Genomic DNA, 25,801 nt, shown 5'->3' on the forward strand with positions numbered 1-25,801 from the left:
TATAAGGTATGCACTTTTTTTTAGCCATATTAATAAATACCTCATTATTTTAAAGATACGCTCATTTTAATGATAGATTTTGTTGAATTAGTAGTCCTCAGAGTAGTGGTACTAAACCTGAGGCAATCCACCAGAAGACATGTGGCAATATATGAAATCACTTTTGTTATCACAACTGAGGAAGCACCTACTTCCTGGGTATAAGCCAGGGATCTGATAAATGCTCTTGATGCACAAAATAGTCCTACAACAAAGAATTACCTGGCAAAAATGTTGCAGGTGCCAAGGTCTAAGAGACTGTACCTTAGAGCAGTGAGTTTTCCTGGGAAGCAGTAACACCTCCTAGTGGGCCATTCAGAAATCTAGTTGCTCAGGCTGATGTGGGAAGAGGGCTGCTGGCCTGGGGCTTCGGTCCAAAGACACTATATGCAATGTGCAAGACAAAGCTCCTGAATGAAATGTACCAAAACTCAACTCAACTTGGACATGTTCCACATACCACACGGGTGATAAACCTCGATCATTCTCTGAGCCTAAACCCCTACTCCACTTTGCATACCAGCACAAAGAATGTTTTGCTTGGTTCAAATTTCAGCATTTAAAATAAAAATACTACATGAATTAAATGAATTAAAAGACAGCAGTATTTTGCTTGATTTGAAATCTTGCCAAGAGTTATTCATTGTTTTTGAAAATGCACTATCACCAACAACAGTGCCATCCTTGCTATTTTTGTAGTTGTTAAAAGAAAGACTATCAATTTCCACGTGTAGCTGTCCCATATATTGCTATCTTTCTGCAGATATAAGTTTTGGAATATTTCATTATGTCTTCTTCCAGTGTACTCACAGCTAAACATTTACATCTTGAAATATAAGCTGCTAGTATTGTTCTTATGTTATACAATGAGGCATGATATAATCTGAAATTTCATATGCAGGAAAAAAAAAATTGCATCTCTTGGTGGTCAAAAGGACACTCTAAAGCATATAACACTTTAAAAATGAAACACTTATTGACTGGCTGAGTGGTACTGAGAATCTTTGCTTTGCAGACTACCTCTCAGTTCCTTCACTTTGTGGAAATCTGATTGAAAGCAGCAAAGAGCCCATCAAGACTTCCAAACCCGGGGTTTCTCCCCAAGTCCTTCTCTCTTACAGCCATGTGGACACTGGATCTCTGTGCACAGGGGACTGCCTGATTCAAATTCACACAAAGTACTTCCCCAAAAGTAGAACAGAGCCTGACCTGCACAGCATCTACATACAGGATATCGCCATGGGAACCATGACAAGGACAAACTGCCAAAATTGTTTTCACCAGCCCACCAGAAAACTAGCTTTATTCATTTTGGTTGTTTGTCTATGTGATCCTCTTCCATGCAGAAACAAGCTAAATGGAAACAGGAATGACTCATTGCAGAGGTTTCTAATTTGGCAAGATTAAATCACCATAGGCTTAGCTTCCTTTGGAAACAAATGCCACAGACCAGACATTGGAAGGAAAACCATAATAATCATCTAGCAAGCAGTGCCATGCCTCATTTTATCCATTCAGAAGCAGTCCAGTTTTCATTTCCCTCTAAGTGCCAAGGAGACCAAATGTCAGTTCTGATTATCCTGACTCCTTAATGTTATTTTTGGTAATATTACAATCTCCTTCCTGAAACCTTAATTTTCCCTCTTGTTTACTTGTTAGGCAAACATTAATTGAGTGTTTCTTATTTAAAATGCTGGACAGAATACTCTAGGGAATTATAAAGTAGAAGAGAATCTGTCTGCCTTTGACAGTGTTACTACCTAGGAAGGAGTCAAAACAAACATAAACACATAAACACAAGTACAGGACAAAACCAAGGAGACTGCTGAAGAGCATTATGCAATTATTGAAAGAGCACAAATCAAGTCTTAGAAAAAAAGTCTTCCAGGAAGGTAAGAGCTAAAGGCAATTCTCACAGAGAATTTCTCAAGAGAGTTTAAAATTTCCTGTGATGCATGTTTTCTCCTTTGAACTTTTTCTACCTAGTGTGTGTGTGTGGGGGGGGGATCCCAAGGAGTGTTCACTGAAAATCTAGCCTGCTTACCCCCAATATCACACAATGTCATGTAAGTATGAAGGCACAAGGGACATAGTTCTAGCCGCAGGAGAGATGACTGTGGGTCCTTAGGATAGTCAGAAATTTGGCAGGTGGCCTTTCATTTAAACTATCATGGAAGAAAAATAAAGTCATCCCATCTTAATCTCTAATCTGGCAAAACAACTTCTCTCATTTTTTTTATATATAACAATGGAGAACAGTAATGACAATGGCTTCTACCTTTCAGGAAAATTGAGAAAGGGTTTAAGAAGTCCCATTTCAAGGAGAGAGGAGGGCACCTTCACAAAATAAGACAGGCCCTGGGAAAGAATGATGGCATTTAAGTCCTCACATATTCAAATATGAATCACTTTCCTCTTAGTGGAACGACTGTTTTGTTAACATGCATTTTACCCACAGATTCCTTCTGGGAAGAAAAGGCTTGACTTGGGCTAATTTTTAAATTCTCCAGTAGCATCAATCTCATAAGCAATTAAGTAATTTTATCCCTTCTAGAAACACCTACTTTAACCATGGTTTTTCACTATCTTGAATTTTATTAATTCTAATATTTACCCTGCACCTGTTAAACGTCTACAAATTCCAGTCCCTAAGGATGCTTCAAATCTAGAAGGGACACACTACAAGGGTGTGTGTGTGGGGGGGGGAATAACAAGCTCAAAAGAAAGGAGTAAGGCAAAGAGGTCAAGAATCAGACCAGAAGGGGCTGGAGAGCTGGCTCAGTGGTTAAGAGCAGTGGCTTCTCTTGCAGAGAACCCAGGTTCAGTTCCCAGCACCCACATAGCAGCTGACAACCATCTGTAACTCCAGTTCTGGGAAGTCAGACACCCTCTTCTGGACTACTCAGGCACTGCACACACATGGTACACTTACATACATGTAGACAGAACATTAATATTCAAAGTTTTTTTAAAGTTAGAGGTAAAGATTTGCAATTTTAAGTAGGGTATTTAAGTAGATCTCAATGAAAGAGTAACTAGAATAGCTTTCAATTAATAGAAACATACCTTCTCCCCAGACACAGGTCAATTTGTATACTGATTCATTTTTTTTCACACTTTCATATGACTAGTTTTATTGCTACATGGTAAGTAAAATTTTCATTTCAAGCAAGGTGAAGCTCCACATACAGAAAACTACCTTACAATAAAAATATCCCCTTCCCCAAATAATCCTAATCTGCACACCTACAAAAACAAATGCAAAAATACAATGACCAGGAGAGAAGTGGTCTGTCACAAAATTTAAAAACAAAAACAAATCTCCAAAATCTCTAGAGTCAAAGAAATAACTTTGATAAGAAATGTGTGGGTTACAGAAAATAGTGGAATTTGACTGTGGCCTACCAGTGCATCAACACAACAGTGTGGAACACCTGTTACCTGTAGGTTGACAGCACTGATAAAGTTCTAGAGATGCTGCAACTAGGAGACTATAGTCGATAATGTGAAATGCATGCTCAAAATAGCCACTAGCTTTTGTCAACAGATTCTTTAGCTAGACAGATACACACAAATTCATACAGCAACATAAAATTCTTCAGATTACACCAAAATACAATGCTATAAACCACACAGAAGTGTCATGTTGATGAGTGATTTAAGATATTATTCAAGCCACATTCCATTTAACTACATATCTAGATAAAGTTCAAAGTAGTAATTTAAATGGGAGGAGATGATTATTCACTTAGTGGTGCTGAATATATTTGTAAAAGTACTAGACATCACTAAATACTTACACATAAACTAAACAAAATGCAGTATTATAACAGCCACAGTAAACACAAAGAAAAATATTAGCTTGGGAGGAGAGTATTTGTATGTCTGGGGGTGGCAGGTGCTAGTGTGAAAGTGTGTTGCATGCATGTGAGTATGCAGAAATATACACCTGTATGTACACATGTGGGGGCCAGTTTGCCTTACTTTGCTCAGATAGGGTCTCTCACTGAAGTAGAAGCTCACTCTCTCAACTACATTGACTGCCAGCAAGCTCTTGAGATCCATATGGCTCCACCCTCAATGCCTTAGTCAAAGGCATATACAGCAATGCCCAGATTTTTTATGTGTATGTTGGGGACTTGAATTCAGGTTCTCATGTCTACAGGCTAAACTCTCTTGCCTGCTGTGCCATCTCCCCAACTCCCAAGGGTATTTAAAAATATTTTTAAAATGTATTTAATAACCATATAATTAGTAGAAGCATTTCATTACAACAGCATTGACATATTCAATAATAGTTTCCAGAGCAAAGATGCATCTCTTTCAGGATTGGCTGTAAATTTTTAGGTTCACACTGTTGAATTAATACAGTTATACATTATTGTATTCAGTATAAACCCTGTAAGATATCAAATTGAATGAGGTTTTAACCTTTAAAAAAGATCTCCATTTCATTTTAAAATATATTATTTCATACAGAAAACCCCATAGTACAGGCGACAGCATGCTAGATCTTGACTGAGAAGTCAGCAGTAGGCAAGACCTGCACATTGGTGGAATAGCATTGACTTGATTAGCCAAAGATCTTTGGCCAGAGTGAGTTACCAGCTGGCTGCCATGCCCTTCAATGGTAATGTTTTTCATATCTACTAATTAACATGGAGCAAATTTTTATTCTTCTTCCTCAAATACAGCTCATTTTTAAAATTTATTGATTTTTTTGTGTGTATTTCATACATAACATCCCAATCTTACAATCTTATTCATCTTTACACCTGCATCCCAAATACATGCTCCCATAGCCCCCCCCCCCACTGGAGCCCATATACTCTGTCATCCCTGTTACTGTCCACTGTGTTATCAGTGCCCCCAGTGGTTCCCCAGAGCTAGTTCATCCTCTGAGTCTAGCCAGCCTATCTAGAGTTCCTTGTTTTAGGAAGATCAGCTCTTCCTTATCTAATACAATCAATCTTATCACCATTCCTTTAGATAAGATTGGGGTCTGCTGTTCATTTTCCCAGTTCTATGCTGGGTTACTATCTGGGAGTCTCTTGGATCACCCTAGTCAACAACTCAAAGAAAGGTATCTCCTGTCTGGCATTGCTTCTTGTTATGTAGCCTTTAGCTATATACATGGACTCTTAAAGAATTATACTGATCCCTTTAATCTTTGGTTATACTTTCCTTTTGGGTATTTAAGACCATAGAGTTGGCCCAGATAAACCAATTTATTTTTACACTTAAGGTAGTTTGAGGATCTGTTCCTCAGGGGTCACATGGCCTTGGGAGGAGCCCCTGGCTCCTTTCTTTTACCAGTTCCATCTATGTGAAGATAAGTCAAAGGTCCTGCTCAACTGTGGCTGGCTTCACTTGGAAGCATGGAGGAAATGTTTCCTCTGTGTTGACCCTCCTCTTTGTAGACTGGACACTGGTTCAAGTCCATTTGGTGGGGTCTCCATGGCCTCCTTGATCAAGAGGACAGGTGACTCACCACAGTTACAGGACATTTTGTGAGATTCTCCATAGTCCCGTGGAACTTAGTTGACCTTGGAGGGCAAGGAGCAAAAACTGTCCTTTAAGTCCCTCTGACCAGATTAGTATAGGCCTCAAAGTATTATAAAAATAAAGACAATAGTGAAGATAAATGTGCAAATTTATCTTCAATAATTTAAACTTCTAAAATAATTACCTTCAATAACTAAAACATAAAAATTTAAATACCACATCTACAAAAAAATCTACCACATAACAAACCAAAGGCAAAGACACAAAAACAAACTGTAAAATCCCTGGCAACTGGTTGTAGTCTTAATATAGTATATAAATATGTCCGCATATGGTATAAATGTGCAAAAGAACAAACAAAATAAGTTACATATGTAATAAGTGCCTGAAAAAATTGTTCAACCTCAACAGTAATTAAAGAACTAATAATAGCTAAGCCATACACTCCTCATTCTAGCCACATGTCGTTTTCACCATTAAAATGTCCAGCTTAATTAACTTCCCCTAATTGAGGTAAAAAGAAAAAACTCCCATGATTTTCAAGATGAGAAAACTACATCATGAAAGGTCATATTTCAAGGGCAATGTCACTTTACAGCTGCTGGCATATCATGCCTCTATAAATAAAAATGGAAAGGGGAAAGCATATTACAGCATCACGTGCTGTTTATAAAGCCCATCAATACCATGTGCTGTCTAGGGCAGGCCTCTTCTAGGCCTACAAATCAAATGCCCCAATGCCTGGCTTGGCACAATTTTAAGCTGAAAATATTTTTCAAATTTCTGAAAAACATTAAATCCAGAATATTGTGTGATACATGAAAGTTACTTTAAGTTTGTACAGTCCAGTGCCAGTAAAGTCAATGTATACTCACTGGTGGCTTTTATGATATAATGGGGGAGGCCAATAGCTTCAGCAGAGTCCGTAGTACATGACTTAGCTTCTGGGTCTTGGCAGAAAGTTTGCTCCCTCCCTACAGGTTGGATTGTCTTCTGTACTGTCACCACAAATGGCAATCAAATGCAACACACAGTAAGACCTGTATATACCTACTGACCCAACAATTTCAGCTTATCACAAAGAAATATAAATTCATAGAATTTTTTATATGTTGAAAACACCATAGTAGGGCAGAGGTGAGCATCTGTCTAGCATGTGCAAGCCCCTGGGTTCAATTCACAATGTAGTAAATAAATAAATCTATCAATCAATAAATATACTGCAGCAATGTGAAGCCAGGATGTCAGATTCCTGGTCTTAAATATAGGCCTAGAAGAAGCAAACATGAGGAGAACAGTGAAACACATGAGGGGAACAGCAAAACATGGGATCAATATTTTGACTCCCCTGGGAATAAACAACTTCCCAGTTTCATCAAGTAAAAGCCATTAAAACCTGCTCTTCTGAAGCTCTATCATTTAGAACTGTCAGTGCCCTGAAATGATTACTACAACCTATATCACGTTTATCTGAAAAGACATCTTTAAGGTTGAATCATATGAAACTAGTGTTACAAGTTTTATGATACATTTATTAAATCAAAAGGAAGATTAAACATGCAATCTGTCCCAAGTGGGGATGAACCCAAAACTGACAGTCACTTTCAGCAAAATAACATCTATCACATAAATTAACATAAATGCTCAAATTTTGTTTTACAGTGCTGCTGACATTTCATTTGCAAATTTGCTTTACTTTATAGCTGTGTAAGTGCTATAAACTAAGACATTTACTCCAAGTTTGAACATATTTAAGGCACATTTTGACAAATGTAATTAAATCAAACTGGAGACAAAGATGTTTTTCTTTGAAAAGAGTTTATATATCTCCCAGGTTTAATGACCACATGGGCTTCTCTTGGTTTGCATAACTAAATCATCATTTTAAGGAAAATCAATCGGCACCCTCGTCACTCAGTGTTGTGGGGCACAGGCAAAGAAGCATGGGGGGAAGAACACAGTACAAAACAGATGATGCCACATTCAAAAGAAAGCCATTAACCTTTGTGAACTTTAGTTTCCTCTTCCACAGGGTAGGGGCCATGGTTTACACTGAAGGCTATATAAACAATAGAGGTAATCTAGGCTTAGGCATATATACAACGTGTAATTCTAATAATATGCAACATTCACAAAGCAATTAACAATGTATCAGGCATTTTACATACGTAAAATATGTTACATGCATCACATCAAGAATAACTACCACAGTATATGAATAGTGCACGATAGTCTTTGTGTAAAGATTAAAAAGGTGAGACATGCAGAAGTTCCACAATGTGCACATGACCAGGATCCGATAGGAGGCACAATCATGATTTGTGCCAACTGTCTATGCCAAAGGAAGTTCCCACAATAAAAAGGAGCAATTTACTATGATACTGAAGTCCTGCATTTACCAAGATGAATGCAAATGTTTCTACTTTTTTAAACCTAACCTCTCCTTCTAGTGTACCTCAGACTTCTGAAAGAGCCCCTCTGATCACTGAGACTAGAAACTTCCGGAATGCTGTTCTCCAGTTGGCAGTAGGCTCCTCCTTACAAAATTTGGGACACACAGAGTAACTTTATCTCTGAAAAATTTCAGCATTCCAGGCAGCAGTGCCAACATCAATTTCCTCTTCTAGGATTCTGAATGTCCTTCCCCCTTTGTGAGCCTGTGGAAAATGTTGGGCTAAGCCACCAGGCACACAAAGCACTTAGAGGAAGGAGCCATAAACATCATCACCAAGTATGTGGACCCACAGAAAAAACGCTTGGTTAACATTACAAAGTTGGTGAGCTTAAACCCCAGGAGAGCAATGCTTAAGGAAATACTTTCATCCCATCTTCTATGTTCTGCCTGCTTAGAATTCAGCACTAGTGACAAAGAACTTCAATTTCATTCCCATCAGCAAATGGGCTTGCTTTCACTTTTAAAAAGCAACCAAAATGATTTAAAGCAATTATAACTTTTAGATATGAAAAAGTTTATTAGATGGTATCATTCCAACCATCCCCAAACTCTATCCCCTGGAATCAAATATACAGTATACTGAAAAAAAAAAAGCATTTTAAATTGCTACAAGCATACCTATTTTAACTTCTTTGGAGAGACTCTAAAAGGCTCAGAAGTTTATAATTCCCAATAGGTTTGGTCAAAATTCTTGGGGTTTTTTCCCAGCACAGCTGCAACCTTCAAATGACTCCACTGCATCAAAATACTTTATTCCACAGGCATACTAAAAGAACAGGATTAAAAGCAAATACAAGTCCCTCTAAAAGCCAATACCAGTGTTATTGCCTTGAAACAAACAAACAAAAAAAAACAAAAACCTAGAGAGACACTATCAAAGCTGTTTTTCATAGACAAAAGCATTTGGAAAAATTATTAACTATTATTAAAGCTCAGATATGATGAATTGGAGTAAGTAATATTAATGGCAATTAGAGCCATCACCATCATAAGAATTACAGAGTCATCTCACCATTACAGTAGCAGACATCTGTGTCCTTGTTATCAAAGTAGGCTGAGTGCTTATATGTACCTGGTACTTTTTGGAGTGCAAACATGAATGATCTCATTTATTGCCATACAACAAGCTGACCAGAGCAACACAGTCCCCCAAGCTAGAACTGTGGATTCTAATCCTGGCCCTAACCCCTGGCACCTCTGTGGTATTATTAGGCAAACTAGTTTAAATTCTCAATGCTTCATTTTTCATTATCCTTAAATGGAAAAAATGGCATCTGTTTCGCATGGTAGCTGTGAGAATTAAAAACATTAAAATATGTGACATGCTTAAAATAGTGTCTGGTACTACTACTAAGTACTGGTATTCAATCTCCGAGATTATTAAACTAAGGTAGAGGGAGCCTGACTCATTTGTCTGAAGTCACATGCCTGGTAAATGCTGGACACTGGGTTTGAACTCAGGCAGACTGACTCTTGAGTCCATACCTTTAACCATCACTAAAATGCCCCTGTACTTTTCAAGTATATATATTTTTTATATTTGTCTTGGAAATGGATAAAGTATATCAAATAAGACAACTCATATAAACTGAGGTTATGATGCTTCTAGAGCCTGGCGGTTAAGTACCCTGGATGTCAAAGCCTTCTACTGAATGCTGTGATCACACTGATGGCCTCAGGTGTGCCCTGAAGCTCATATTCTAGGGATAAAGAATAAATATACAAACATTTTAACTTGGAATAATAATAGACAACTGCAGAAAAAAAAATAAAAAGAAAAAATTTTTAAATAGTCTATCTAGGGTCCAGGAACAAATGACCTGGTAGCCCTGTCCTCAACCCCAGGTCCATGAAATTCTCAATCAACATCATCAGCTTGCCCACACTTTTTGGGTGGATGGTATCATCACTTCAGGGACTGTGTTGACATTATAGTGTTTATGTTTGATGGACAAATATTTAAGAGAAAACTTTCTAAAAGAGCAAGGAAGAATGATGAAGATTAAAATACCAAAAATGTAATCTCCTGGTCATTGTGTATCCTTTTCATACAAGTCTCCACTCCTTTATAGTTTCAAAAAAATGAAATTCTGTTGAAAGACTAAGATTAGAACTGTAATTTCTGGATAGCAACTATTTAATAAAACAGCAAGAGGAAATATATTTGTACAGCAGCACTGAAATCTTAAATCCATTGTTTATTTTCACTATATTTTGCAGAAAAAAATAAATAATAAACAGGAATAAAGTCTGGCTGTTTTTGCTTTAGTGAAAATCTCCATGCAGCAATAATAATGAAGCAAATTAATGAAAGTACAGCAATTAAAAACCTGCTTAAAAATAGCATAGAGCTATTTGGAATGTGGGCAGTAGACTAAGAAAGATTTTCTGGTTGACAACAAAATAGCCACTTTTCTAAGCAAAAGTCAAGTATCCAATTTCTATTCACAAAATTCTGAATTCCTATACACCCGGTCTCTCAGGTGTAAGCTATGTGTCTGTTAGAAATAGAAAATAGTTAAACCTTTAAACTGATCAGCCAGGTGCACAAGGAAAGACCACCCCATCTTCAGGGCTCACTCTTCCTATTATAGAAGGCCTACGACACTAGGCATGCTGCCAGGTAAATGAGATATCTCAATTCCCAAGCTGGTTAAATCTGTACAAAGCAATTATTTGTATATTTTTTGTTTGTTCGTTTCTTTGTTTTTTGGTTTATTGCTTGCTTTCTTAAAGACAGGGTCACACTTTGTACCCCTAGCTGGCCTAGAACTTGCCATGTAAACCAGGCTGGCCTCCCACTCAGAGATCTGACTGCCTTTGGGATTAAAGGACTGTGCCACCATGCCTGTCCTAGTACTTGCATATTCTTTAATGTCAACAGAAGAAAGTGTAACAAACTCTTCCTGTACTATTAAAAAAAAACCCACAAAATAATAACGAAAAAGAAACCAATGTAAGCATTAGAGAATTCTGAGGTTTTCCAGTCTAAGAGGAAAGTGAGTTTTTAATTAATGAAGGCATGCACATCTCATAAAATAAAGACTATCGGCCCTCTGGGGTGTTTAGCAGAGATGGGCCAGTCTGTGACATAGAACCCTATGTGGATATTCAGAAAGGCAAAGAAAGGCATGGAGGAGGGGAAACAAACCAAACCAAACCAGCTGAAGCAATAAGACAATGCACAAAGAATGATCCACACAGGGGCTATGTGAATGAACAAGTACATGAATCACGTATTTTTCCCAAAAACATCAGTACAATAATAGAATATACTACTAAAATTTGGAGAAAACCTAATTGGTTCTTTGTTCTTTTTCTTGGATAGACATCTATAATTTTATTTATGCCAATTAAAAAATGATAGGACTTGCAGAACTCTAAAATAATGATGAACCTTCAGAATTCCACATGTATTTTTATAAAGTATTTTACTTATTTTGCCCTGTGTCATGTGTATCTCTTCTGTACCCAATTCATTTCCTGTATGAATCACTTGAGTAACTGGTCAATTTTCCATGTTTGTGATTACCCCTTCTTGCCTATATATTGCACTGTGCTGATGGAGGTTAAATTTTGCCCCTTGAAAAGGTTTTCAAGTCTTAACTTCCAGTCCCAGTGAATGGGACTTAGAAATAGGGTCTGTGCAGATGATCAAATTACAAGGTTATTAGGGTGGGTAGGTATCCAATATGGTTATGTCCTTTATAAGAAGGGGAAATTTGGACAAAGGGACAGACATAAAGAGAAGGATGACATGAAAAATGATGTGAAGAACCAAAGACATCTCAAGACAAGGAATGGCTCCACAAGAACCCAAGAGAAAGGAATGCAACTGAGCGTCCCTCACCACCCCCAGAAGAACCAACCCTGTCAATATGCTGATCTTGTTCCTATAAGGGAGTACCCAGATTGGGCAATTTATAAAGCAAAGAAATTGAGTTTCTCACAATTCTTGAGTCCAGGAAGTTCAATGTCAAGGTGTCTGATGAGGGCTTTCTTGCTTCATTTCCATGATGGAAAATAAGAGTGAGAAAAGGGAGGAAAAACTAGAGGACTGAGCTCACAGCCTAAAGCCATTCTGCCACTGGCATTCAGTCCTGAGGGATTCACTCTCACAACTTAACCACCTCCCATTAGGCTCCACCACCCAACAGTTGCATGAGGAAAATGTTTCCAATACACATTGGGGGGCGGGTGCATTCAAACCTTAGGTTTCTACACTCCAGTACCAGACAATACATTTCAGTTGCTTAAGCCACTCAGTTTGTGGTACCACCCCCCCCATTTTTAGGAAATAAATCTATATGTTGCAGATAGGGTTGACCAAAGCTTGCAGTGTTCCTGGAAACTTGGAAAGTCTCATAGTGATCCTACAGCATACACAGGACTCCACACTGTGGGAAAGAAACAGTGTGGGAAACCTGCAGTATAGACAGAGATGGTTAAGTACACTCACCTAAAATATTATAAAGAAGGTCTTACACCTCCTTAAAACGCATTTTATTGGTCGCCTTTACTTATTCCTCACTACTAAACTATGAGTGAAATAGGGGAGGAGTATCATCTTCATATTATTAACAGGGAATCTGAATCTCAGAGAGTTGACTCTTTATATGTCTCTTCTCTCTGTGTCTCTCTCTGTGTCTCTTTGTCTCTTCTCTCACTGTCTCTGTCTCTGTCTCTGTCTCTCTCTCTCTCTCTCTCTCTCTCTCTCTCTCTCTCTCTCTCTCTCTCTCTCTCTCTCTCACACACACACACACACACATACAAAAACACGGGTTCCAAGAACCATACAGACAAATGAGACAATTTTGTTTTGGAATGCTAAACATTTAGTGTGAAGGAAGACTTTTATTGCTTCTGGCCACCCATAGTATCAGGAAAGAGGCCTTGTACCATTCAAATTGTAAAAGGGGTATACAAGTTTCTGAATAATTGGAGTTCAGTGTATAATCATGGTCCTTCCATTTTCCTTTTGCATGATAAGTGTGTATGCTTTATCACTTATTTGATCTTTGTCAGATTATTCCAGCAACGTTAAGAGGACAGAAGGGATTTTCTCTCCGCACCCAATATAAATGTGCAACAGAGCAAGTATTAATGTCAAAGCTTTTCTATGAAACGATAACACACTCATAAATATTTAACTTGGAACAATGCTGGCACTTTAAAGGTAGTGCCTCTTCAAGTGACTCAAAAAAGAAAGACAAAAATAGAATCACAGACTGTGTAGGCTGACGAGTTCAGTGATCCAGGTAGATAAGAGGGAATAAATCAGAAGAAATTGACAAAGGGGGAAAAAAAAAGAACCCATAACTCATGAACCGAGACTTGAAAGGAGATGGAAGCAGGTTGATAGAAGACAATTTATTCATCATGATGAATAAATGTGATGCCAGGGAGAAGAATAAATTATGTAAATGTATAAGTATATACTAGAGAAAGGCCTTTGGTAAACTGGCTGGAGGAGTTCAGAGACAGCAGTAATTGGAAACAGGATTGAACTAAGGTTGGGACCCTTTAATTGAACTGGTAAGACTCATCACTGAAGATGGACATGTATTTTTCCCTGTCAGTTCTTGAGCAGGGTGTGTTATGATAAAGGAGCCTCCCTTAGCCGCCTGTGTCACCACCAGCTGAGTGGCAGGCCTACCTGGGATTGGGGATGTTAGAAATGTAACTCTAAAATACTGCTCAGGACTGAAAAGAAAATGACCAGCTGCTTTCAGTTTTAGCTTCTAGTAAGATATCCTTAACGTACTTCTTGCCTCACATATTTCTAGACATCTTTGGCAGGAGCAGCGGTGGTTGAGATTGTGGAGTGGACTAAGAGTTCCTGTTCCTGCTTCAAGATCTTCTATTTGTTCCTTTGGCTTTGTAGATCTTTTCATGGTTAGTTCCCGTAGTTCACTGGGGTCTTCATTCAAGTGCTGTTAACTCAGAATTATCTCTCCCAAGTACTATCAAGAGGATCCTCTCTCATGGTCTGTGCTCTGATCCTTCTATAGTTTTCTTTATAGGACCTTTACTGTCCCAAATTATATTTTTAGTAACTACCTATCACTCCTATTAATAAGTAAGTTCATGAGTACAGAGATCTCATCTCTCTTGATCATGGTTTTATTTGCAGAACCTAGTACAGAAATCTAAGTAGAAATTCATGAACTGTCTATTGAATGGATAAAAGAAAATATTAGGGGCTCAAGAGATGGCTCAATGGTTAAGAGCACTGCCTGCTCTTGCAGAGGACCTAGGTTTGGTTCCCAGTACCCACATGGTGACTAACAACCATCTGTAACTCCAGTTCCAGGGAATCCGATGCCCTCTTCTGGCCTCCATGGTCATTGCACAACACAGGTGCACATGCAGGCAATACTCATACACGTAAAAATTAAAAAAATATATTTTTTAAAAGAAGAAAAACATCATCTTATTCCCACATTCAACTGATGGCAACTCTGGAACATTTTCTGTGGTGGTTTGAACAAGAATGTTCCCATAGGCGCCAAGTGTTTGAATACTTTGTCCCTAGCTGGTGGTGCTCTTTGTGGAGGATTAGAAAGTTCAGCCTTGCTGGATGAGGCAGATCTCTGGAGCAGGCTTTGAAAGTATATATCCCTGCTAACTTCCAGTTTGTCTCTGCTTCCAGTGCCTGCTTGAAGATGTGAGCATGAAGCTTTCTGCTCCAGGTGCCTTCTGTCACGGTTCTCTGCCACTATGGTCTCTTCTCCCTCTGTAACTGTAAGCCAATAAACTCTTCCTTCTTTCTACAAGTTGCCTTGGTCATGGTGTTTTATCATAGCAACAGAAAAGTAACTAACAGACTTTCTACCTTCACTACCTGTTTTCTAATACATGTCACAGGTGCATCATCTCTTCTACTTGCCTGTATTCAGAAGCTACCCAACTTCTCTGTAGTGAAATCCAGGCTCCCTTCCAACTCATTACTCCACAGATAATCTCCAACACAAGTCATATTAAATCTCTAGCTCCTACTTAAATATTCTCCCCTGTTCTCAGGATGAAGACTAAAATTTTAACCCAAACAGCAAGTTCCTGTATGAACTGGCCTGGTATTTAGCCCCATCCAGCTCTACAACCCACAAGTTACCCTCTATTACTTCATTTCAGCTTGTTCCTTTCTATAACAGGTCATTTCTTCAGAGAACAAAGAACAGCTCTCTCTACCTTCCATAGGCTCTTCCCACCTGTTCTCAAACTCCCTGATCTCAGATATTGATCAAGTGTTCCTTCTTCATGCTCTACTATGCAAGCTCTCAAAATCACATTGCTCTATTCAGATTCATTTTCCTTTGTACCAATATAATTATTAGTTGGTTTGATCTTTAGCACTGAAACAGGAAAGAAGGAAGAAAGGAAGGGAGAAAAGGCTAGCATCTCACATATGGCTAGACTGAGTAAATATTCATTAAATAAGTGGAAGAAGAGAGTCTATTGGAAACCAAAGAGCTAGAAGTCAATGTCAAACATGCTGATATAAAAACTTTCTATAAATACTAAAGTAAAGCAGAAAGCAAAGATAGTAGTGAAAATTTGTAATCTGACGATGGTAAGACAGAGGTAGAGAAAGGAGTCCAGAACAGTATAAACTTCGAAACAGCTGTCATGACAGATTGCAAAATAATGGGACTAACAGAATGTGCTTCATTAAAGAACCAGACAAGAACCAGTTCAAACAATTTACTGAAACGCACAGTTATGACTTAGGTTCTGACAGTAACTAGGTGAAAGGCTAAATTTGCATATTCTATTAACCACTCCTTGACTCATCATTCTGTTCTGGAAACATTTATCTTTGCAGAAACCATTCAAACTTTCTCTCCTTGGCATTTTCCATTCTAAAAAAAAAAAAAAAAAATCTCCAAAAAATCCTTAGCTCCCTGGAAATGTTTTAAAGACATTTCAGTATGGTCGATTAGGCATACAGTAATAGGTAAGTGAGGCAAGGGCCATGGAGAAAATGGCATATAATAGAAAGAACCCACTTTGCTTCTGATTAAAGTTACTCATGTGAAGCTAGAGAAAATGTACACACTAAAAAGTTCTGAGCACGACAGGTTATCATGGGTTAAAGGACAAGACCAATTTTTTTTTTTTAACACTCATTGTTAGTGTTTCATTCCCCAAGCATTAGAATCCATACAATTCTAAATTCTCTGGAGGGAAAGAAAGAGCTTATTAGTTTGCTTTTATTTCCTTATTGTGGGATTCTTTGAAAGTGCATTGGAACATTGATGGGCAAAACAATCTGAGGTCATTGCCCTTCCTTTGAGCCCATCAGTGGCTCCTGCACTGAGCAGTAAGTTTCCTGATTTTATTTCTGAGTGGGGCACACCAACAATTTCAGCACATTCTCCAGTTTTACTGCAGTTTCTGAAATGACTGTTTACCATGCCATGCCTAGGAAAGAAGGCAAAAACTGGGGAAGATTTTGATCTTCCAAAATACAAGAATAACTATGTCCATGTTTATGTTTATAGAAGACAATGGAGAAACACGGAAACCCAAGGGCTGGCAAGACCCGTAGCAAACAAAAGGAAAAGGAAAGCACAGTAAATAACCACCACCGATACCAGATTTAAGGAAGCAGAGGAAGAGGGACTATAGGGGGACCACTAGCCTTGTCCATGCCTGTAGAAATAAGATTTTAAAATTCACAATTAAAACAAAAGAGGGTTAACAAAGCTACATTTTAAAATGAAACTGAGTAAAAATATCACTAATAACAAACGTCTGCTTTCTGCAAACCTTAAAAGTACATTTTGACTTCTTCCAAATTTACTGAAATTTGAGGATTATCTATGATGCTAAGGGCTTTTCGTGCAACAATTTATGTAAATAAAAAATGCGTGCACACCTACCTATACAAATGTTTTCTTCAACACTACAGTTATCACGGTACTGCAATATTTATCTATCTCTTTAAGAAGTCCCAAAAGTGCTAAAAGGTAGCCTCCTTGGTAGGTTCTGGGTTGGGTATATAAATACTTTTGGAACTTTCTATCAGTTTTCCTATAAATAAACAGTAACTACTAAAACAGCTTCTTTAGGCCTAAGTAAATGAAATCCATAATATCTGAAACTTAGAGTCCAGCATTTTTGACTATTGAATGGCAGGCAGCAGTCTCCTGAGGACCTCAGCCTTCCTGCTGTTTCTAGAGCTGTCCTCTTTTTAATAGAACAAGCAGCCAAAAGCATCCTCAGTGTAGGGAGAGACTGTCTTTCCTGGCTGGGGCTCCTGTCTACTGCACCTATTTTTCTCTGTCCTTTTACTTTTAACTTATGGTCCATGCCTTGCTCCCGATGAGTGTCCCTGATAGGGGACACAGACGGGCTGCTTGGCACTGCCCTCCAATTCTGCTGGGTCATTCAAAGTTGCACTTTAAAGTATTATGTTTTATTATTTGGGTTAAGTTCCTTCCTTTCTTGAGGCTGTCCTCTTAAGTTCCTTGAATGAAAGTCATGTGGAAATCTTGTTTCTGTCTTTTCTCCTATGTTCGTCTAGATCAGCTGTGCTGAAGCAGGCACTGCGTGGTATGTTCCAGATTCACACTGCTAACTGTTCTTGGCCTTTCACGCTAAGGTGAAGCTCAAGATGGTGTTCAGAAGTTAAAGCTCCCTGCACATATCTGAATCTTAGATAGGCATAGCTTTGAGTAATGCTGTATAGATACCACACTTCTATTGACACCTGACTTCAAGGCAGCACTGTGGATAACTTTTTACTTTTCTCTCCCAGCTAAGTATTGTGTATGTTATTCAACTTGAAAATATTTCATCTATATAAACTCTTGAAAATCTAACATAAAAATAAGCATTGCCTTTACATTGTCAAAATCAGCAACTCTATTTCATCAACATAAAAAAAAAATCCTGAAGCTTTAAACTAGTCCTATAGAACTTTGTGCAATGGCAGAATGTTCTTCTATCACCTCTTCCCAGTACAATACCTACTGGCCACCTACCAGTATTAAGCATGTGCAATGTGGATAATGCAACTGAGGAACTGACATGTTAAAAACTTTATTTCATTTTAATTGGTTTGAGCTTAAATTTAAACAGTACAGATAATGGCTCTCAAGAACTATAAAGGTCCAAGAGTTTACTGCTATCTATTAGCCAATAGGTTAGCATGTCACAGTTTCATGGATATTGAGAGAAGAGAAAAGATTCTGGTCAAAGGCAAAAGACTACATTACTGGCAGAAAGAGTAATAGCAAGAATATCAGCATAGTCATATCTGATCCCTGAAACCCAGCTCCCACAGTATGACAAGAACAGACAGGTGAGAACTGTATACCCACTGACTCACAATGAAGGAGGGAAACCCAGAGCTATGGAACCCAAATCTCTCATTTTGAATAGTATGTCTAATTTATTCCAAAGGGGATGGGGGGAGATGACCTCTAAGGCTGTCCATCATACAAATGTTCTTGAGAAGAGAATCTACAATGAAAGTAACCTGTTCCCTTGTTGATAAGAGGTGCACAAACTCAGGTGAGTAATGGAGAATTATTTCCCAATAGGGTTTCTGACACAGATATCTCTGATATCTGCCATCTTTCCCCATCTGGTTTGAGTATCCTGTCTGCAACCACAGGTGATTTTTGCTAGAACTTCTGCAAACTTCCAGAATGGATATCCTGCTTCCATGACTGACTCCTAAGCATTCTCTACTAAGGAGGCAGAATGTACCTTGTAACAACAAGCCTAATCCTGTCATGCCTGTTTCAGTCCTAAATGTTACCTGCTGCCCTTTTAACATGTCACTGTCCTCTTCAGCAAGTTCCACGTGACTGACTGGTGTCACTGTGTGTCTATCTGTGGGCACTTACTCTGACTATCCTTCTAAATCTATTTCTTTAGCCAGTCAAAACTTCTTTCACTTCCATAACGGTGGCAGTCAGACAGTGGTGGCCTGGGATTGAATTACAATTTACCTGTCTGGCTTGTTCCATTCACTTAACACTGTTTAAAAACATTATGCATTTTATATTTTGAGAAATTTTTATAAATATAAAATTTAAGTGTAGCTCTACAATTCAGACATCTGGCAGCACTTGGCTTGCATCCCAACCTGAGACTGCTTGGCTGGTTCTCTTTAGACAAAGTCTGGGTTCTCCAGGCTGCCATGGCTTCCCTCCTGTTCACAATAATTTACTCTTTTACCCTCTCTACTTGACTTCCATTCTCAAGTTCCCCTGGATCAGGAATATTCTTTTAATTCCAATTTCTTGACCTGCTACTGCTCGTGCTTCAGGTCTTAGTAGAGTCACACCCTCTGTCAAGTTTTCACTGACCACTGACTACCACCAACTTGATGAAGATAGATGATGCACTGTTAGGCCTGACCATCCAAGACCCTGACATCTCACCACATCTTCTGTAATTCTCTGTACCATTCCTATCATCGCATAATTTATAGCATTATGGATTTGTTCACAGCATCCCTCTTAAAAATTTAGGTCAGAAAGAGAGTAACTATCTTTCATGAATAGCATTACATGCTAGTGCCTATGGAAAAGCCACACATGTGGGAGGAACTTGATAAACACGTGTTGAATAAATAATTGACAGTACTTAGATGAGGAATGGCTACTTCAAAACATTTGGGGTATATATTTAAGTATTTTTATTTTAAATTTTGGACCTTTGAATTGACATTCTCTCTCACACCTTGCATTAAATAAGAGGTGACACTCTAACCACCTCTCCTGGGTTAGCTCACTTAGTCCTTAAAAAAGTACAACTACTAGTCAAATTCTGGAGATGAGAAAGTAGGGATTTGGGAAGTTGAGTAACTTCCCAAAGTTAAAGGACAGGTAAATACCTGGGAAGGATTTAAATCCAGGTCTACCAGAACACAAAGCCAAAATTTTTAGCTGTACATAATTTAGAAAAAGATTTTTAATGTGCCATGGATGATTTAAGCCCACACGGGGTTAACAATAAACTACAGAATTCTTTATTTGTCAACTGGAATTAGAGCTTTATTCCTGCTATCAATTATCTGTTCAACATTGAAACAATAGCATGGTAAACAGTGGGAGATGTCGGAAATGGTAGTGCAGGCCTATAATCCTAACACTCGATATGCTGAGAGAGAAAGATCATGAGCTTGAAGCTAGCCTGATAGACACAATAAGTTCCAGGCCAGCTTGGACTACATAGTGAGACTGTCTCAAGCCAAAACAAATAAGAGACCCAGGAGATAATAGATGACTACAGTTTCTCCAGGTAGACTGGAGACCACAGAGTACCACCACCAACTTTATTCATAACCTATTTATTTATTTATTTATTTATTTATTTATTTATTTATTTATTTTTATGTAGTTTTAACAATTAGTTCTTTCAGATTAAAGGAGTTAAAGAAGTGAAGAGAGTTCTTACACAAACAACAAGCTCTCTGGCTTGATATTCATGGCTCTTCTATCAAACCACATAGTTTCCAAGGCAGTGACAAGAATCTTTAATCTTCACAAAAAAGAAAGCAAACATACTGAGCTCTAAGAGTTGGTGTAAAGTTAACACTACATCCCTCAGGCTGCCCTTCAGCCTGCTATGCCTTATTGTGTGTATTGAATCAATGCTCAGAGTCCCATGTTCACACAGCCTGAAAAATGCCACCCAGCCAGCAGATAGGTAAATTCTTCCTCAGGTAGGAGAATTAGTGTCAGTAAGTCATGTGGAATGCAATTTAGTTGGAAAGGAGGGGCCTGGATGTCAATCTTTTTTAGGTAGAACTCGTATCCATCCAGTACTCCAAGCCAAATAAAGAATTGGTTTTATTAATAACTTTCACCATGAGTCTTTTTACTTTTTAAGGCAGACTTCCAGAGTCAATTCAAAATTCATCAAGCATTTAGGTGTTCAAGCTCCAGCCCACTAAAAAATTTACATTCATGGGTGGTAGAGATGGCTCAGTAGGTAGAGGCACTTGCTGCCAAACCTGAAGACCTGAGTTTGATACCCGGAACCAACATCGTGGAAGGAGAGAGCCAAGAATCTCAAGCTGTCTTGTGACGTCCATACATGCACCTGAATTCTCCCATATATAAATACGTGCAATAATTTAAAAAAAATTTCATTCATGAAAAAGGGGAAGAAAATAAAAAGACAAAATCTTACAGTCTCTGGATATTTTTTCTAGGTATTATAATTTCCTTTCCCAAGGAGATGAGAAAAAATTGTATGTAGGTTCCCTAAGTTTATTGATCTGTTGGTTGAAATTACAAGAGCTTTTTAAATAGTTCATTATCATATAATATATTTTCTAAGATGCTTTTCTAAACTATAAAAAAGTTCACTTTATCTCCGCATATTCTGCTATTTGTTTAGAAAGCGCATACTTAGGAAGTCTGGTATTTATTCCAATCTGCTAGGCGGAGTCACCAAATTATTAAATAAAAGGACCTTAGATAATGCATTCTTGACAGCATTTCACTGGACAAAAAAAAAAAAACTTGGTATCATAAATATGAACTAAAGCAATGGTGTCAGTAAAGTAGTTTGGAAATCCCTTATGGCAAGAATATCTCCCATGCTTTGTAATCTTAAAAGCACACAGCAGACTGCACTGCACAACATAGGGACTCATGAAAATGTCTATTAAATTAAGATATACATAAACAACAGGACTCAGTCATTTAATATCAAATCTTAATATGATTTCCTTAGGTCATTTAGTTGCTTTTCTTCATAAAGTGGGTAGAAAGGAACTAAAGGATGTTTCTTGCACCTGTGTTTGTCAACTGACATTTGACACATGAGATACTGCATCCTTAGTTAGGTTAAATGTCTAAACTTTACAAAGATAAAGGTCTCCTTCCTTCCTATTAAAATTAACAGTATATTTAAATATGCATATAGGATGGAAAAGAGAACTCCCAAAATTTAATGCAGCTTAGCAACTGATGTTTTTCACGAGCTCTGAGGGGAATCCTTCCCCGTTTCATGCTTTCCTTGAATACAAAACATTCTTTCATTCGAGGTTATAAAAACCACTTTCCTTTCTTTAAAAAGTCCCCTTTCATCCTTCTCCCAGAGTTAGAATTAACCAATCATATACTATTGAGTAGCTAACTGCTGATGCTTGTTACTTTTTACTATAAAATTACAAGTAAGACAGCATGCAGCTCAGGGCCCCAGGTTTCTTTTGGAGATAACTTCGCCTTGGTCCCGGCCAGTCAATAAGGCTGTTTTCTTGTGAACTCAAAGGTCTCCTCTCTGGGTTCTTTGGCCAAATCCCACAACATGATAGTACAGAACACAAACATTTGAAGCAAAGTTCTTAAAGACTGAGGCCACAGATCTTGGTAGTTGAAGCTTTATGACCACAGAAATAGAGGTTCACAACTTGGACCTAGAGTTTGGTAAGTAAACGACAATTTCAACTACGAACCCTATTTACCCGCTCCAGAAAATAAATACGTGCTGTGCCTATCAGCCTCAGAGAGCTACAGGCCAAACCATCTACACCTTTCATCACACCTCACCTAGATGACTCGAACTCCGATCATCAGGGGGAGGACTGGCCAGCATGCAGCTTCATTACACAGAAACCCTAACTCAAACCCACGTAATGCTCTCAAATCGTCCTGAAGGAGCCTTGCAAGACGATCCTCGGCGGCCAGCAGAGCAAAGCGCATTCTGCCCCTAACAACGGAGATTCTGATGGGGGAGAGTACTAAGGCTGCACACATGAAGTGACAGAATCAGACAACTAGTAAAGGAAGTGGCGGGCACTTTCCAACCTGCTCTACAGATCGCCCTTCTCTGGAGTACTCCATAGACTCTTAAGACTGGCAAAACAGCAGGAAGAGGGCAGAGCTGGGCAGGCACCGCAAGGATGAGGATCAGGAATCCCCATGTTTCCAGGCACTGGCTGGTACTCCAGCGCCCTAGGTCGCTACTCCGCTGCTGCTGATCGCCACCTGCGCCGCGGGCCCCTCTTCCCCCAAACTAGTCTCAATGAGCGGCCTGGGGTCCAGGGGCTTTCCCACTGTCACTTAGAGTTGTCCAAGTGGCAACAAAAAGCAAGGCGAATGAACAAATGCACCTCACGAGGCGAGGGCGCAGTAAGTGCGAAGGTGAGGACGGCGGGGGACGAAACCCCCGCAGCTCCGGCCCAGGGACTCAGACGGGAAGGCGAGGACCGCTCGGAGCCGGATCCCCCGACCCCGTACCGGGAGGAAGGTTACCCCCGCCAGTGCCGGACAGTGTGGCGGAGGAGAGAGAAGCCCGATCCCGGCCCTGCCCAACTTCCGCGCCCCGCTCGCGCGCGGACCCGCACCCCGCGCCTCTCTCCCCGCGCGGGCGGCACCAACCTGCGCGGCCGCAGGCTCAGTCCGGGACGGAAGCGGGAGCCCGCGGGCGGCGGGCGGAGTCAGGGGAGGCTCCGGTTCCCTGGGCGGGGACAGGCTGAGCACGCGGCAGAGGCGACGGCCCCGGGGTTCCCTCCTCCCGGGACGCTGCGCTCGGCTGGCTGCGCTGGGAACTGCCCCCTAGTCCCTCCCCCGGGCGGCTCCCCGCAGTCCACGCCCCAGCCTCGCTCCGCCTCCGCCGGGAGGAGCCGGGAGTCGGTGCTGCACCCGGGAAGCTGCAACTCTCTCACCGGGTAGAGGGAGGGGGCCCTGCCTGAAAGTCGCTGGGACCCGCCGGAGTCCCCGGGTCCCTTCAGGCAAGCCCTGGTCGGTGGCCGCGACTGCTGCGCAGAGAGAGGCGGAAGACAATGTGGAAGTCGTCCTCCGCCCCACTCTGGTTCAGGAAGATGTTTCCCGAGGGAGCGAGGGACTCCTCCCCTACTCCGAGAACCCCTCCCCCTCCCTGAGGATGCTTTCCCGCCCTGGGACCCCTCCTCCTTGCCACAGATCTCTTCCCAGCTCAGGACCCCTCCTCCGCCTTGGGGGGATCCCTCCTTGGTCTATGGACCCCTCCCCCGCTGCGCCACCAGACTGAGCACCGGCTGATTGGATGCTGTGTTTGAACCCTTGACAGAGGTGCAGTTTTTACCTTCTCTACGTCGCTAGCCGAGTCCGCGAATTTATCCACCCCGGTTTAGGGCTGCGCAGTGCTTTCCGGCCATGACCCACCAGGCTGGACTTTCCTCCCCTGCCTTCCCACTGCACCTGCACGTCCCTTTCTGAGGCATCTTCTTACCTCTGGACACTGCACAGCTTGTACACACCAACCCTACACTACTAAAATGGGACCAGCACAGTTTCACCTGGGAGCAAAAGAAAGCCAGAACCAGCTCCCTCCGAGGAGCTGTCACCCCCAGAGCAAGAGAAAACCGAGATCCAGACCGCAGGGGTCGCGGGGAGGGCTTGTAGCTGGAAGGCTCTATACTGGTGGCTTGGTAATGTGTGTTACTGCCCCGCCCCCACCAAGCTGTTAGGTGTCTAACTGGAGTGGGTATATGCCCCTTGAGCAGGTAGATAACTGTTGGAGGGTTCACCGCACCTTTTATCTAAAATGTCCTGAGGTGGTTTTCTCCGCATTTCAAATCTTTCCTCCAACCTCTTTTCATGCCAGCTGTATGGTGTGCCATTCCTGAACTGCCCTAGATCTCCAGCTAAGCGCTGGTCTCTCCGTGCAGCACCTCCTCTCCTAGTTCTATGAGGTTCTATGATGCGAAGCTGGGGGAGTCTGGGAGGAAGGTCACTGAAATGTGGAGGAGAGAGGGAAAGAGAGGAGTGAAGAAGAGCAGCTAGGAACCATACAGAGCTTTCAAGCCATAGGGGAATTCTCAGAAAGAAAAGCCATTGCTCCCTACAGAAGCTGGAGCAATGGAAATCTGGACCACCCCAAGACGATTTCCAGGGAACAGTGGGGAGGCAGAGATAACCAGCTAAGGTCTAGAAGAGTCCAGTTTGAGCTCCACTTAACATAAACTCTAAGACCTTTGACCCAGGCTCCTAGCCAAAGATAAATTCTTTGTGGAAACGATGGTGCATAGAGCTGGGTCAGTTCACCACCATGCTTCACACACACCCAGGGCTGGTCTTCAGCCTTAAGCATCCCTAAGTCACTTCCTTCCCCTGGCCTGGGTTATTAAAAGAAAAAAGTACTACAGACTCTCCCTTAAATAAGATGTCACTGGGCTGGGCACCTTCTTGTGCTCTACTTGTTCATGAACATTCATAAATTTGCGGTGCCTTCTAGTACTGGAAAAAGGAAATCATTTTTGTGAGCTAAGAAAACCAGGAAGGAAAGGATTCTTAGACTGTGGTGGGTTTGTTTTTCTTTTAAAGTTCTATTCAGTACATTTGGATTCCAAGAAAATTTTCTAGTTCAAGAAATGTCTACATTTTCAAATGTGGGAGAATGGCTGGGGCAAACTGTGTAAATGTAACCTTTTCACAAACTCTCAAGTTCCTGGTCGACACAGTCCATCCATGCTTGAACTTTCAGCATGGAAAGGCAGTCCTGTGCTTCTGCAAGTCACCCCAATCCTTCAGCCAGGGAGCCTCAAGCTGCAGCTTCAGAGTCTGTCAGTCTGCGTGCAAGCCAGACATAAACAAGAAACTTAGCATCAACGGGATGGAACCAACCACCCCCATTTGGAGAGAAGAAGACAGGGAAAACCCTGTACTCAGAGCTCCCACCCCACCTGAGGTTAGCACTATACTCTAGAAGTGTCATTACAAAGCCAGTCCTGAGTGTCTCTGTTTTACTTTCAAAAAGACTGCATCCAAATAATTTACAAAATCTCTTTTCCTTACTTTTTATCATCTAATGCTTCAGAGGGTGGGCCAATGAAAATGCAAGAGGCCA

The 25,801-nt window shown here is 40.4% G+C and overlaps 1 protein-coding gene across 25 annotated transcripts in view; it reads right to left on the bottom strand.

The window, feature by feature from the left end:
- The window catches only part of Pam (peptidylglycine alpha-amidating monooxygenase), a 299,955-nt gene extending 276,449 nt beyond the window's left edge, over positions 1-23,506 (bottom strand). For 8 of the 25 annotated variants that reach the window (XM_008838042.3, XM_008838041.3, XM_029565910.1 and 5 more), the window contains exon 1: positions 23,353-23,503. The gene's annotated coding sequence lies outside the window, so the exon portion shown is untranslated. Of the gene's footprint in view, positions 1-23,352 lie in introns of all 25 variants that reach the window. The other 17 variants (XM_029565914.1, XM_029565907.1, XM_029565917.1 and 14 more) reach the window with 5 other exon arrangements.
- Positions 23,507-25,801: the final 2,295 nt, after the last annotated feature.

Source organism: Nannospalax galili, unplaced genomic scaffold (genome assembly GCF_000622305.1).
Source record: "Nannospalax galili isolate Female #2095 unplaced genomic scaffold, S.galili_v1.0 scaffold578, whole genome shotgun sequence".
Classification (NCBI taxonomy): domain Eukaryota; kingdom Metazoa; phylum Chordata; class Mammalia; order Rodentia; family Spalacidae; genus Nannospalax; species Nannospalax galili.